We start from the raw sequence: 15,668 nt of genomic DNA on the forward strand, positions 1-15,668 counted from the left end.
TCTTAATTCTCATACCTGGCCTAAAAGAAATGCACTCGCCTCATGGTGATGGGTGACAACATATTTTCCAGTGCTTTCTGTAAAATGGTACATGTCACGATAAGCACAATTCATATTTAGTGCAATGCTGGCATTAGAGGCAAGCCAGCCAGAGTTAAACTCTTATTTGCCATTTACAACAGTTTGTTTGCAGTAAATGTCAAATAAGTTTCAAACATCCCCGTACTCGCCAGCAAGGTCGAGTGCTATGAAAATTGAACTTGTCCTTCATAAAATCTGCACGCCAATGTGAGTGGGCAAGTACATTTTGAGAGTCCTGATCTAGTATACAAACAAAAAGCCCTGTTATAAACTTATGACAATCAACTTGTCCGTGAATTAGAGGCACTGATTTCCTGATGGATGTGCAAAACTCCCAAGGCCTACCTATGATATCACATCTGTTCAACCCACTGTAAACAATGGTGTCCCCTTTTTCTCCTGATCAGAAATGCCTATGTGGATATTTATTCATGCACTGGAGATTTTCAAGTGCATGTGTTTTTGGCGGTTGAAACTGACCAACACAGCAATATTGAGATTTGTCACAAAAGCAAAGAAGTGAATGAGTCAGAGTTTGGGACGTCAACGTCAAAATGCCAGGAGTATTGCAGGTGGCATTGCATGTCCAATATCACATGGCCTTTGACTATTATGACATCACATGAAGTGATGCTGCATAACGTCTGGCTCTGGTGACCTCACAAGAAGTGACATTACAACGCGCGACTATTTTAGTTGCCAACCACATTTTAACTGTGGCACTGCCTTGATATGCTATGGGTAAGTGTGTGGTATGGTTGGATTACACACAGCAAAGCCAAATCAGGCAGGGAGCACTGCTCTCAAATGCCAGTGTAACCTCCATATGGCAAATTCCTGCTTTCTTATGCCAGTTAAAGCCTCATACACTAGCTGTACTCATTACGTGCTAAACAAAAACACCCCACATTCCCAGGTGCAGTCGTATATACACAGATACTGTAACAATAGCTTCAAAAGTGCAAGAACTACCCTATGAGCGAACATGCGTCATAGCCGCCAGCCGAGATGCCCACTCGGCCCGTACCTGCCAGTGTACATATTCCTCAGTACAGATCTTGTGTCCGTGGCTCACAAATGTTGGCTCCCCTTCTCCAAGATGTGGGACTGCTCTTGGGTCTACACATACAGCATTTCCAACGTCTTCAAACTTTCCTCAATTTCCATCCGCACTGCGTCAGAAATGCCCTCCTGACAGTGTGAGGGTGTGAAGACGAGTACTCTACCCTAAACCCCCGTTGCTTATCGGAGGATACTGAGCAGTTAGTGGACGGACCAGCAGTCTGCCTCTTAGAATTCAGCAAGATCTTAGACGCTGCAGAAACAGGCTTCAGACCAGTTAGCGGAACAGAATCCTGCTTAGTTTCCATCTGCGATGACCTAAAAAGACACACTGACTCAGATGGATGTGCTGCCCTAATCCTGCTCGACCTCTCGGCAGCATCCAATACCATAGACCACTCCATCCTGACCGAGAGATTACATACTCTAGGCATTGGGGACATAGCTCTGAAATGGCTATCTTCCTTACTCTCAAAAAAAGCACAAATCATTAATTTATCTTTGTTCTCCTCAGTACCCCAGCCAGTCCCCCACGGGTACCACAAAGTGCCTCTTTCTCCCCCATCTCTTTTTTAACCTCTACCTGAGCCTGCTGCCTGACCTTTTTCTTGATCATAGCCTATCTTGCTACAACCATGCCAACGACAACAAACTCATCCTCAACATCTCAAATGGCAAAACCGAGATCATGCTATGTGGAAAAACCATCCTCTTCTCCAACCCACCCTCTGGCCCACCCACTCTAGCGCCCTCCCAGCACTCCCACCCCCCCCATTTCCAACACACTAAAAAATCTTGGTTAAATTATGGACTCAGATCCGACTCTGTCATGTCACATCGACTCAGTGTTAAAAAACGGTTTCCTCCGCATACGGATCCTTCGCTGCATTTCTCATTTCTGGACCTTTCTACACAAAGCCTCTGCTATTTTTGTAGTATTTTTAGACATGACCATTGATTGATCGTGTTTTATCATTCAGGGTAATGCCAGATGTCCCCTGTATGAGGATTCTGCAAGCATAGACACTGTCGAATCATGTACAGCATTGTACGGGAATGCAGAATACACGCTATAGCTAAATACGCCCACTCACAATTCAAAGTGAGTAACAACCACTGTATGCTCTTTTGTGCATTTTCTCAGAATGTGATTTATTTGTATCTTGTCTGACCTTGTTATCTATAGGAGTACATTGTACGTTGATTCATATCATCAACTATTGTCCTTATTATTTTGATTCTACATTTGTTTTACAATTTACACCTGGTAATATATGTTTTTTGGCATGTTTTACAACCTTATCAATGTTAATAATTAAAATAATGTTGTAATTGAGAAACACAAGGATATTTTCTTTGTGACTTTTTTAGCACCTTATCAAATCTATCAATTAATTAGAATAGATACAACACATTACGTTGTTTTGCATTGTGGTTATATTTGTTGTTCTCTGCTATTTTTGTAATCATCTTTTCAAGCATTGACTATGCCACTGCACTATACGAAGGACCTCCCGCCTCGCATCGAAGAAAACTCTGAGTGGAAAATACTACCAGGAGACCGGCAATGGCACTCATGACAAGCTTGATTTTCCATAGACGACTATGCATTATCTCCACCACGCCCAAAGCCAACACAGTATTTTCTACTCTACAAAGATGGTACAGACAAGAGGACCTACTAAGGGTGGTATCTGTGTTTTATCTCACTTTCTGCATGCACATTACATGTCAAATGCATGTTACCCATCGAGGCAGGTGTCCTGCACATAACGTACAGCAGAGCCCTCAACCGTACACAGTTGCCCTGGGGATTGACAGGCTTTTTACATCACCCTCTCCCACTCTTGCGCAGTGACCCACAGAATACAGCCGATTCCCACAAAAAATGCGTTCCAGCTTTCACAAAGCCAACGACACAGCACTCTTCCCTATGCCTTTGTAATATGTGCTGCATGAAAAATTGCTTTAACATAGTCATGTCTGTCTATCACTGATTTGGCAATAAATGTTCACACGTGTTGTAAAGCCCCTGTCATTTACATGTCTGCTCAGCGCTTTGGGGCCACACCAATGGCAGAAGGTGCTATACAAATATCAAATAGCATAACATAATCTACTGAAGACAGTGGAAGCTCTTAAGTCTTCGAGCTGTTTTTTATACCTGCATTACATAACTAGAGTGTGCAAGTAGCAAAGAAAAGGCAACAAACAACTTTTTGTTACAAGGCCTTTTTTCCAGTTGCCCTTGCGCCTTATTAAAATTGGTGACTTGCAAGAAGTTGAAATCCTGACGCCCTTTCAAATGTTAGGTAATGTTATGACAAGATATTAGGACTTGTACCGCAAACTGATGCAGTGCTCATGTTCTCATGTGGATCTTAAATGGAAAAGGGGTGGAGGTTAGGGAAGTAGAGGGAAAAGACAAGGTGTTGTGTTTAACTGTTGGTGCTTGTAGAACCAGGAACAACTGTCCCTGCATTTTCCAGGTGGATTGTGCCAGAGGCGTTCAGTTTCCAGATGGGAGACCTCACCTGTATGGGGAGGATACAGAGGTTTTAGCCAGTGCTCGTGTCCATTGGGATCTCCCTAGCAAGAAGTTCCATGACTATTTGCCAATCCAATGTTGCATTTTGCAGTGCAATCTGCTTATGAAAAAACTGAATCACAATCCCCTATACGGAGGGCTTCCTCAACATGTCGTTTACTACCACTAAATTGTGGTCAAAAGTATCAGACCACCCAGAACATAGGTGCATTGATTTACTGATAGCATTTACAGTGGCAGAACATTTTAGCCCAGTCACATGGAAGGAGGTGAGGACTGTGGGTCCTTTCCTTTCCTCTCCCACAGAACGCAGATAGATCTCTGTGATGAATCATGCATTTCAGTATATGAGCAGGGAATGTGAGGTGGAAAGTGAGTTTGGAACTTATGAAGTACTAACCATTTGAGGCAATCCCACACATACAGTTTCAATCAATGGTGTGCATTCACTCCAGATATTTTTTTATGGTATGATTTGGTTTACAAAACCTTACACATTTTAATTACCAATGTACTAAAAGGTACACAAATATTATTCCTAAACATCATAATAAAACAGTATAAGGTCCACCGCCATCATAATTGAAACTGTAAAATCAAGTCTAGATTATATAAAATATATAACAAAATATTGTTCTTAGGCATCATATATAAAGACAATGTGCAATCCTTCAACATTGGTGAATCAATTCGGTCATCACAAAATTATCAAACGCGGGAAAGGATATAGCTCTGGTACACCTCCTAAAAAACAACAGTTAGTTATTACTAATCCTGTATATGTATCCTTCACCAAAATACTGTAAAGCCCTTTGATTGAGTGAACTAAATCGTTTACTATAGTCCTGTGGGAAAAGGCTAAAAGACGGCCCCTCAATATTTCCTTGCACCCAGTACATGATCTGCAAATGTAGTTACCTGACCAGCGAGACCCAATGGACATGGTCTCACCACATTGAATGAAGCAGGAGATGTGTCCAATTTTCCTTAGCGTTCACATTCTTACAGAGTCGGCAAAATCTTCTACAAGGGGAAATGCCTCTTCGGGGACCCCATGACATCCAAGGTGCAAAGTATATTCAACCACAACCTCAGAAATGTTGTCCGTATTCGTGGCTCGGGAAATTAACAGAGGGGATAAAACCTATTATGCCTTTATAATGACTATAAACTCTATGTTCCCTCAAATTGTGTTGTTGCATGGGCCAGTCCCATAAAGCAATTTTCCTTTTAAACTTGTAAGGCTTCAACATTAGATCTTCCAAGTTGGTGCCAACATTTTCTGGGATATTCGTGCTGTTCTTGTGCATTTTTGTTAGTAAGGGTTCTGAATCGGCTCTCCAAGCTGTGTGTAAGTTCACTTACAGGGATTTAGTTTGGGATTTCAGGATCTTCGAAAATAAGGTAAATGTTTTATATATAACAATAGAATCCATTGATTGGAGACCCAATTCAATTCAGATTAAAGTTATGGGTAAACTCGAGGTTAGCCTTAAGGTACTTTTCCATAGATAACCCTCCAGTTTATCAAGGGAAAAGTCTAACGATACATTTAAGACTTCAAGTCGATATAACAAAGTAGGAATTACTTTTCCCTAGTAAAATGTTATAAGTGAACTGATAGTGAATAAGCAATATTTGATGTATATTTCCTCATTTGGCCGGTTAAATGCACTAGTTTAGTTTTTAATCTAGCAAAAATTAACAAAGATCGTTTTTTTTGGACTACAGTGGGAACCCCAAGTAGACAATATGATTGGTTGTCTTTAGTGGTCTTTTGCTTAGATACCAATTGTGTCCAATTGGTTTCCTGTTATTATTAGAAACTATCCCACACAATTTGTTTTCATTGATCGCGAGAGCAGTCTCTCTAATATAATTCACAAATGCCTCTAGAGGACGGTCTAGGCCACTGCATGTGGCATTACACATCATAGTGTCATCTGCAAATACCAGCACTCTTATGGTCAGCTGTCAGATTCCAGGTGGAGAGGACCCTGATTGTCTGTAGATAGCATATATGCTAGAAATAAATGACCATGCCGTCCTGCCTCAATCCTAGTGAGGTGTTTATCGCCTTGGTGAGGCAACCAGTCATATTCAGCCGCACTTGTACTGTGGTGCCTGTGTGAAGCAGTATTAGAATGTTCAACAACACACCTGGATTCCCCCAATTTAATAACTTATTCCAAAGGAGGCTTCTATCAACTCAGTCAAATGCCACTGAAAGGTCTGCGCATGCCATGTGGTTTTCTGCCCTTCAAAGGAGCTTTGTGAGGGAGGACTTTAACGATGTGGCCATTAAGGGTTCACACTGTGACCTTTCTAAATCCAGTCTGGAATTATAAGATATTATCTAGTGCCGATTGTTCGAGTTCCCTTAAAACAAGTGCAGCTAAAATGTTGCTGGTTGAATCAAGTAGGGCAATAGGGTGATAACTCTCTGGGATTTACCTTAAGCCGTACATATTGATAGGAACACTGTAACTTTGAGTCCAAGTGTTTGGTAGTAGGCCTCTCAGTAGGATATCAGTGAAAAGGTTGCACAGCATTACAGACCACGAAGATGGATTTGCTGTCAGGGATGGGTTCCTTCGCCCATCAGGTCCAAGTCTCTGGAGTTTTTTTCCATGACGATAAGTGATTCAATCCCTTGGGGTTCAATAATCTTCAGCCATAGTAGTAAATCCTTCGTAGCAAATGCCACAGTTATATAAAATGTGTGACTAAATTTCCCAGGATAAAACGTACACCAATCCAATTCTGGGATAGGATTTAGCTGTGCAAGTGACTGAAACGGATCCGTACTATTAATTAAAAACCAAACAGTTTTCTAATTTTTTTTAAATAAGAGCCTAGATCATTTCTTTAATATCTCTAGTAAGCATTTCCATCTTGTGGGTCTCCATTCAGTTTTTATATTGGGCCATTAATATTCGTTTACCCTTGGGTCTGAAGCATGGCCAACGAGCTTGATGTTATTTGTAGTAAATGGTTCCAGGAAATTAAGACAGTGTTTCTACTAATGGCACTACTTGTTCCACACACACACACACACACCGGATATTGTGGAACTAGCCATGCACTGCATTCATGCAACTTCTACCTCACCAGGATCATCCTAAATGTGCCAGGTAGAAGTACAGCCCTTAGGAACAGCATTATACAATTGGTTGCACCTCAATAGCAATAACACCCAGTAAAAGTCCTATTCAACTAGACCATTTCACTTTAGCCTGAACAATTATCTCAGAAAAGGCAAATGTAGGCAAATCCTTACTTTATCAGCATTATCAATTGGAAATTCTCAAGCCCCCTCAACCATCACAGACACATTACGAGTAATAGACGAGAGGAGTGAGAATAGTGCCACAAACCCAGAGTTTGGTTACCCATCAATTCCAACAATATAATTGACAAACCTGTCCCCATTGGCTGCAAAGGAGTCAGAAGGTATTCTCCTTATTTGTCAACAGGAACACTCAATCGCTGTTATACAATTCAAGCGAACCATGAAACATACCATACCCTTCCTCCTGCACATCCATGATCAATCTGTCTGCGTTTGAACCAGCATTTCATCCCCGAGCACTGCAGAACCAAAACTTCCATGACACTCTTATAATCCTAATCCAAAGAAACCGAAAACTAACCCAAAAGGAGTTCTCCATCCATTACCAGATTTCCAATCTCCCACATGTTTCTTCAAGTCAAGGTTACACGACAACTCTAATATATTACGGAAGCCCAAAACGTAACATCTTAAATGGTGTCACGGTGGATTCATTGGTTCCTCAAAAGCTCGACATCGGCCTCCAATCCCAATATATGTCTATGATGGTAAGCTTTAACTCGACCTTGGGAAATTAACCAGAGAAGTGCAGTAACATCTCTTCGTATTAAAGACATATCTCCTTTTTGGGTGAAGGAGAATAACCTCTGCCTGAAGAGGTACAAAACTAAGAACTTGGTCTAGAGAGCCATATGTTCCAGTGGACGGACGCCCGCCCTAAAGAGCTCTGAAAATTAGGAACACTACAGTCCTATTCAACACTCGTTTCCTTCATCCCACAAATAAACCCCCAAAAAGACATCATGATGCTCAGCAGTTGCATAGAAATTGAGCAATCCAGCAAACCAGTTGAACTAACAAGAGCACTAGTGCTATTCCCTCGGAGCAACTGTAACTTCGTTTACATTCCATGAGTCTGAAAGTTCCATCTTGCACTTTTGTAGCAAGGCTCCAAGTGTTTTTTCCTTGATGTGGCTTAATCAAAGGTCTCATCAGGCATGTGAGCATCAATTGTGATCTGATTGAACCCTAGGCCCTGAGGGTTAATGCTTTCCAATTAACTCTACTTCCCTGTGTAAGGATCCTGCCACAACTGGCAGTACAGGTTTCACTGGATTGTGACATCCTTGGCCTACTACAGTAGTTTGGTGCAACCTGCAGTATCCCAAGGTTTCCCTACCAGGAAACCCTGTGTAAACCCAGTTCTGAGTTGAACAGCCAGACATATGTTCCTACGAGACAGTGCGTGGGATCTGAATGTTGTCATATATGGTCATTACTCCTGCCTGCTTCAGAGCCCTGGGACAACCGTTGTGAGAACCAGACATGACCTGCTTATAAAAGATGTCTGGATTCAAGATCTGAATCCACACCTGGGAAAAAAGCATGAGAAGCCCACAAAGGATGCATGTCGCACTTCACCAGTGATTGGTTGGCCACCAAAAGGTTGATCCAATGAAACCTTATTAATGGTCTCAGGAGGATAGCTCAGGGGCAATGTGCTCGCCTTGGAAGCAAGACGACACGAAGCAACACAGGTTCGATCCCTGGGTGCACGCTTATAAACCTCTGGGTATTAGACACGTTATAAACAACCAATCAATCAATGGAAGCAGAGCATCCGTCTGAACCTTGAACTTCCTACTTAACACAGTGGTTTGCATCCATAATGTATCAATCTGGGGATGAGTCCCAAGGCACATAAGATGCTCAACCACTGGAGAAGCATGCATAAGCTCCAATAGTGGCTAAAATCTATACAAAAAACGTTTTGATGGTGAATCTCTGCCAGCATTTGAAGACTACGGACTTCTTTCAACCAGGGAGAAACTAAAACATAGTGCTCTCTTCTCTCTAGCCATCATGACCAACTCTCACGGATCCCCGACTCCTTGATTCCCATGTCCCTGTGTGAAGCAGACACGCAAAGGTGGAGGCCGCAGACAGAGCGAGAGAGCGGGCAATCAACGCAGTCTGGGGCATGTAGCAGAAACCAAAGGGCCTCTTCTAATCCCTGCCTCTCAAAATATTCATGATCCAAATCGACAGCGCTTAAAGCAACATTGTTGGCTAAAGTCAGCGACGATTCAAAGAGTATTCTCAGGTTTTTGCTCAGTATCACTGAAGCAACAAATTGGATGTTACCTACATCCTTGGTCTGTGCCTTTATTCGGGCAGCTGTAACATGATAACAGTATTTAAGAGGCTGTATGGTGACATGGTGCTCCTTTGCACTGGACCTCACAGTGAATATGGCCCATATTCACCCGGCATATCATTGATGATGCACTGCATTTACTTACTATCAGGTTCATGAAAAGAGCTATTTGATTTTCATATCTTTATGGGGCAAACGTTTGTGTTTGTGTGTGTGCGGGGGCGAGGGGGGTAGGTGAGGAATTTGATGTTTTAACAAAAAGCAGACCCCAGGCATTAGTTCTTCAGCATTGGAGGGATCCTTTTGGGCGCCTTCATACTTTCCAAGTTCTTCTTTGAGTGTTGAAATGGATCTCCATGTTTGCGTAGAAGCCTTGGACTCGATAATGTAAACAGCGAGCCATTGGGAAGGATGGCCAATAGCGGTTACACCTGGTGTTGATTTGACATGGGAGCAAAAATGGCCCTAGCACAAATACATATTATTTCAATACATTTCTGCCCCAGAGTAATTGTTGCCCTTGGCTCATGCCATGCGAAATAGATCCGCACTGGTGCAAAGGTTCAGTAATGAGACCCTAGGCCGGCCGACAGGGGGTGACCATCCTCCAAGCTATCTGCAGGGAAGCCCTTTCCAGGCCCCAGAAGAGAGTGCGCTGTTAAATGGGCAGCCAATGCATCATATGGCTGGAGGGGTGTGGTATGGTTATTTCAACTGGCACGCAAGTTTGTTTTGGGCTCGTCGAAGCTTAGTGAGATTGGTGGCAGGGAGTCCAATTTCAAGTACCATTTCAATCATCCAAGCATGATATAACTAGAACTCTTCAATCGTGTGAGGTAAGAGCAGGAGGGGTAGATGAAAGACTCCTGCCAGGCAGTGCAGCCGACGGAGGGCCAGGTTTATCATTCATTCCACTTGCAGGTCTAGCAGAGCCCAGTATAGTCCAATGGTCATGAATGGTCTATGGGGGCTGGAGTGCTCATGTAGCATGGCCACTGAAGAGGAAAGGGTGGGTTTCTTCCACCCGGCTGACTATATGCCTGTGGACATTGGGAGCTTTACATTCTTATTTCAACCCAGATGCAGGGGCTCTCTTATTTTTACATGTCTTGGCAATGCCTCTGGGCGCCCACTGGCTTGTGCTGTCTCACAAGCCTGCACTTCTTCTATAGGAAGTTGACCACTCTTACCAAGCGATCTCTGCCAGGCACTTAACAGCTGCCTGCAGCTTACTCCCTAGCTCTTCCCTCAGGGAACTCCCAGCATTTACCCTCCCCTGCCCTGTCCCTTCTCTCTCCCTGCACTTGCACGTTCTGAATGCTCACAAGGCCGAGTCGGACCGTCTCTTTCTTTCTCTTCATTGTTCTTATATTTGCCTTTCGTTTCCATGTTCCCGCCCCAGTGCCCTGTGGGCGCTTTGAAACACAATTTACTTGACGTATAAGCGTCTTACAAATGCACAATAAATAAATAAATACAATAAAATGGCCAGCAGATACCGGGGTGGGTAAGACCCATTCCACATTTCTTCAGCGTGATTGCCGGGGAGCGCTCCCCGAAGGGAGAGGCTGCTCGGGAAGGTAATGATGGCATCTGAAGAGACATGTGTCATGCCCTTGTAGAATCTTTTCTGCGGTAGGCTAACAACTATGAGGGAGTGTTTGGACCAGGAGAGCAATTAGGGCGTCGGAAACGGCAGTGTTTATATTCATGGCGAATACGAGATTGAGGCAATGTTCTGAAATTGAGCGTCATTCAGGTGTCATTTCACACCAGATAACGAGAACGGGGTTTATTACGAGTTTAACGGTAATTTTCGCTGGAATTCCTGCCAAACCCACTTGCCAATACTGCCACCGGGTCTGCCTGAATTACCGGCAGATTACTAGTGGCAGTACGGCATGTCAGTCTCCGTTCATGGCGTGCACAGATCACCAGGGCGGATTTTGAGCACTACCGCGGGCACTAATTCTGCTCTTGTTAATTCCTCTAGATTTTGATGTTGAAATGGAGGATTAACCTCCAGCCTCCGGTTTGAATGAAGGAAATTCCATTCATGGCAACAAGTGACAGTAGCGGAATCACCCCCAGATTTTTAATGCACAGCCAAGAATGATCTTCAATGCGCTTTCAATTTCTAACATGAGTTCAGAACGGAGACGCCATTTAACAGAATTAGGTTTGGAGCAATGAATGCAGTTTTTTGAGATTTCTAAACATACAAAATGGGAGCCTTTTCAATTAGCAGCCTTTGTGTGCAGTTTCCTATTCCATCCTTTTCTTTTGCAGTGCTTGAATTTGACATCATCTCTCATGTAGATTGGTGACTGCATCCAAATGACAATGCACTGCTTAATACATGCTGAAATGTGATTGGATCAATAACTCATTTCTCAGCCAATGTCCTCGGTAGTCCCCGATTGCAATTGCCACGGCGTGGTTCTCGGACAGTTCCAAGCTCTTTTCAAATCCTGCGATGGTAGAGAGCTTCTAGTGCTGCTGCGGAGAACTGCACTTATTTGCAAGATGCCAGCACGTAACTGATGAATTGTGAATCAGCTGCGGAGGTGTGGATAAACATTTATGCAAATGAAACCCAAGGAAATTATGCTCATTTTGAATGCATCGCTAACTGGGTGACTTGCACTCATAATTAACGAGGAAGCGCAATTGCCTGCACTGGTAGGAGCATACCGTATATTTTGGAAGCCCGTGGCCATTGATCCACGTTAACCCAACAAAGCCTATGGAACATTGATGAAATGTAGATGGACCCTATACGTGACATATTAAAACATTTAGAGAATGAAATTATATGTATACCTTGTACAATAAGCATTACAATTGCCATTGTTCCTAGTCCCTTACAGTAGTTCTAAAGTAGGCTTTGGTATATGATGCATTTACCGTTCTGATCGCACTACCCCCTTATGCCCCGATTCATGGAATTGTTTGCGCGTAAAAAGAGGATTTGCGCGCCATTCTGCCTGCAAATACCCATTCGTCAAACAGGGATTTGCGGGCAGAATGGCACGCAAGTCCTCTTGTTACACGCAAATAATTCTATGAATCAGGGCCTAAACGTGGATTGTTCAAAGTATTTGGATATATAGGTTAGTATTCAAATGGTCTTCAGGAATATTTTTCTGGTGTAAAATGTGCCTTCGCTGTTTGGTTGTACATCTGTGAATGAATGACCTAATTTGCCGGCACAATACCCAATGTTTCCACTTTATTTGAAGACTGGCCAGCATAATCTCAAATAACAAGTGTACATTTAGAAGGCCGAATAACATACACATTGTAGCTCTGAAGCCCCCGAACTCTCAGCCTTGATGGGAAATGTGTACAATTGTAGAAGTACATGTGCTCTGTTACTTGTTTGCTTTGATCATCAAGACTAGTTGGCAGGAATAGCCTGCAGTGATGACCAGCACAGCATAAATGCCTATTACATGACATATGCTGACTGAGTGTTGGAAAATCCTAACCTCCTTTCCAGTAGTCACATCAACGGTTACTGAGCATGTGGACAGAAAATTACCTGGTCTAATAAACTATGTGACGCAGCCGGATTGAGACATTCAGGGGCAATGCAAGACACGAATTGGCAAAACCAACTGTTGAGCCTTTTGTGTGTGATTTTTATAGGCACTTTTCAGCCACGGCCATAATGGTACAACCTGGCCATATGATGGCAACAGCTGCCAAATGGTGTTAGTAACTGGCCATATTATGACAGTGCCTCATAAGTACTATGTCAATGGACGCTTTTAACAAGACTTTAGTGCAAGGAATAGATGCAAGTACACACATATTGTTTATAAATTAAGTGGCTGTCGACACTCTTCACTATATTTTTGTTAAAGCTGGAGCTGGTTTACAGCATCAATTATGCCATTCCCTTGCAGCTGTTATCTGCTTAGAAATATTAGTATCCTGTTAAAAGATGATAGATGTGTGTTTTGTTTCATGGAGGCGCTGTTAGTGGGTAACAATGGCCATTGTCTCAGGAGGATAGCTCAGGGGCAATGCGCTCGCCTTGGAAGCAAGCAGACGCGGAGCAACACAGGTTCGATCCCCGGGTCCGTGCTTAGAAACCTCGGGTATTAAGCTCGTTATAAATTACCAATCATAATCATAGGGACTAGTATGCCGAAGGCGGTCAGCAGGTGGATAAAAAGCCAAACAACCCTCATACGCTGTGTTTCCCCCTCACATTTCCCTCCCATTTTTTTTATTCCCATGCCAATAGTTTCAGCATATATACAGTGCTTACAATGTCACCTAATAGCCAAAACTAAAAAAGTAATTAGGAAATGTCCAGGACTTAAAAAACGCAATAGGACATATGCTGGCTAATCTTTGAAGTCACCTTAGCACAAAAGCAAGGTTTAACCCCAAGGTGTAAGTGGACTACGTCTTGCTCGGGGCTCAGAGCAGGGGCGCTGTTTTCTCCTGCCTTTACCACTCCACCTGCAAAAACTGCTCGGTTTTATGCAAGCAAGATATTTTGAGACCGGATTAAACCAATGGATTCCTATGGGAACATTTTGTTTTTTACAGTGGGAAAATCCAGAGGATTCCATAGGAATCCATTTTAAATGTCATCCCGTAAATGGCAAATGGCATTTACAGCTTTTCCAAAAACAAGTGTGAAAAAGAGCTATCAAGCTAATTTTGCCTGTTTTAACCCTTTTTTCAAATACCGTCTGGCAAATGCAGAATATTGCATGGAGGGGCCCTAGTGCAAAGTGTTGCTGTTAGTGTCCCCCCTGGCCCCCCACATGTCAATACTTTTTTTTTGCAAAACTACCCACGTAGTTTCCTACTCGGTGTTCAGAAGGTGCATTGTCCCTTGTGCTGCAAGTCTGATGAGTCTCGTGCAACTCTATAATGGAGAAGAGTCCCTGGCAATTCTAAGTAGCCTGGGGTCATTGAGAAGTGCTGTTTCCTCATTGTTATGGGGGCCCAGCAAAAAAGAAGCACAGGGGTCTGTGGGGGAGAGGGTGGTGGGTGTGGACTGGAAAAAGTTGACATGGGTCCAAAAAAGCTCCCACTGCAAAAGTCTGAAGGGGTTGCAGGCAGCTGTGCTGCAAGAATTTAGAGCAGCACCCCTTGCAGCTGGAGAACGGATAGGAGACGGGACACCACCTTTATGAATGGACTGTGATTGTCCAAAAGGAGGTTCACTAGAAGGGTCCCCGCCCTCCTAATGGACTGCCGCTTGCCTCAGATTAGTTCTGGTCAGTCAGTCAAACAAACCAAGCACTACCCTGGGGTGATCCAAATGAGCTGTGATGAGTCTATGGAGAAGCAGTACTTGAAGCGGAAGTTCAATCAAACATATTTACAACATGTTCTCACTTAAGTTCACCACCTAAGATCGAAGATCTAGGTGTACATTGAAAGGCACACACTATCATTAACCACAGAACAAGAAGAAAGACTAAAACAATTTAGCCCGCATCCGCGTTTGTCTCCTCCGTTCCTCAGAGGAGATGATGGAAGAGAATATTGAAATGAAAGCACTAATACTGGGTGTACTTGTTCCAAATTAGAAAACAAATCATTAGATATTTGGATAAAGTCTTCTCGACTATCAGAGAAAATAACTCCTAGAATAGCCGAGCTCGTGTGGAGCGGGCAGGACTGCCTGCTTCCAACAGAAGGTTGATATAGTAATCGGCACATTAGCATAGCAACCATTCCCCACTAATGACGGCCAAGCCTTCCCAAAACCCTCACACACGTGCAGCAGAAAACCACGTCAATTACACACAATGTATGTCCGTTGCACAAATGCATTCTTGTACTGTAAGCTCTTCATCTGAAGGCCACAAAACCAGACTGAAGGGGGAGATATCGAGAGCTAGAAATGGGCGATGCCCTGGGATATCAACACATAAATATTTTTCCAAAAAAGGTGTATGCGCTACTCATTAAGGGGCTGGTAAAGAATATGGCCAACATCTCAAGGATTTCAAAATTCTAAAGAATATCACCTCACTCAAAATCTTATTCTGTTCAAAATGAAAAGTGAATACATTTGAACTCTCATTTTTCATCTGAGAGTTGAGAAAAATAAGAAAAGAGAAGCAAATTGCACAGATGAAACCTGCTCCTTCTAGGCTCCGCTTTTTAAGAGCTAGTGCACAAATGTATATTATTTTTCTTTTTTAGAATGAAGTAGTAGAATGTGATGTTTGTTCCGAGTGATTTTTCATGTCAAAATGTTCGAAGGTAATGTCATGGGCTACGTGGAAGAAGTTCCACAAGTGATGGAGATGGAAATTAGGTCAAAGCAAACAGGTGTAAGATCAGAACTAAATCGTGTCTCCAAGTAAAGAGGGGCTACAAATGACACCGGCTGGGCCTCTGTGTAATCAGCTTCCATCCAATCAATCTTTCTCTGTGACCCCCACCTGCTGGACTGCAATTGCCTAAAATAAGTGAAGGGCCCCCAAGCTAACGTGCAATTACTGTACGAAGCTGGCTTGCACACTCATTCCAGGGGTTCCATGTAA

General features: G+C 43.0%; 1 protein-coding gene across 4 annotated transcripts in view; it reads right to left on the reverse strand.

The window, feature by feature from the left end:
* The window catches only part of TOX2 (TOX high mobility group box family member 2), a 1,178,640-nt gene that overhangs the window by 752,323 nt on the left and 410,649 nt on the right, over positions 1–15,668 (reverse strand). The window lies entirely within an intron of this gene.

Source organism: Ambystoma mexicanum, chromosome 3p (genome assembly GCF_040938575.1).
Source record: "Ambystoma mexicanum isolate Mex_15411 chromosome 3p, UKY_AmexF1_1, whole genome shotgun sequence".
NCBI lineage: Eukaryota > Metazoa > Chordata > Amphibia > Caudata > Ambystomatidae > Ambystoma > Ambystoma mexicanum.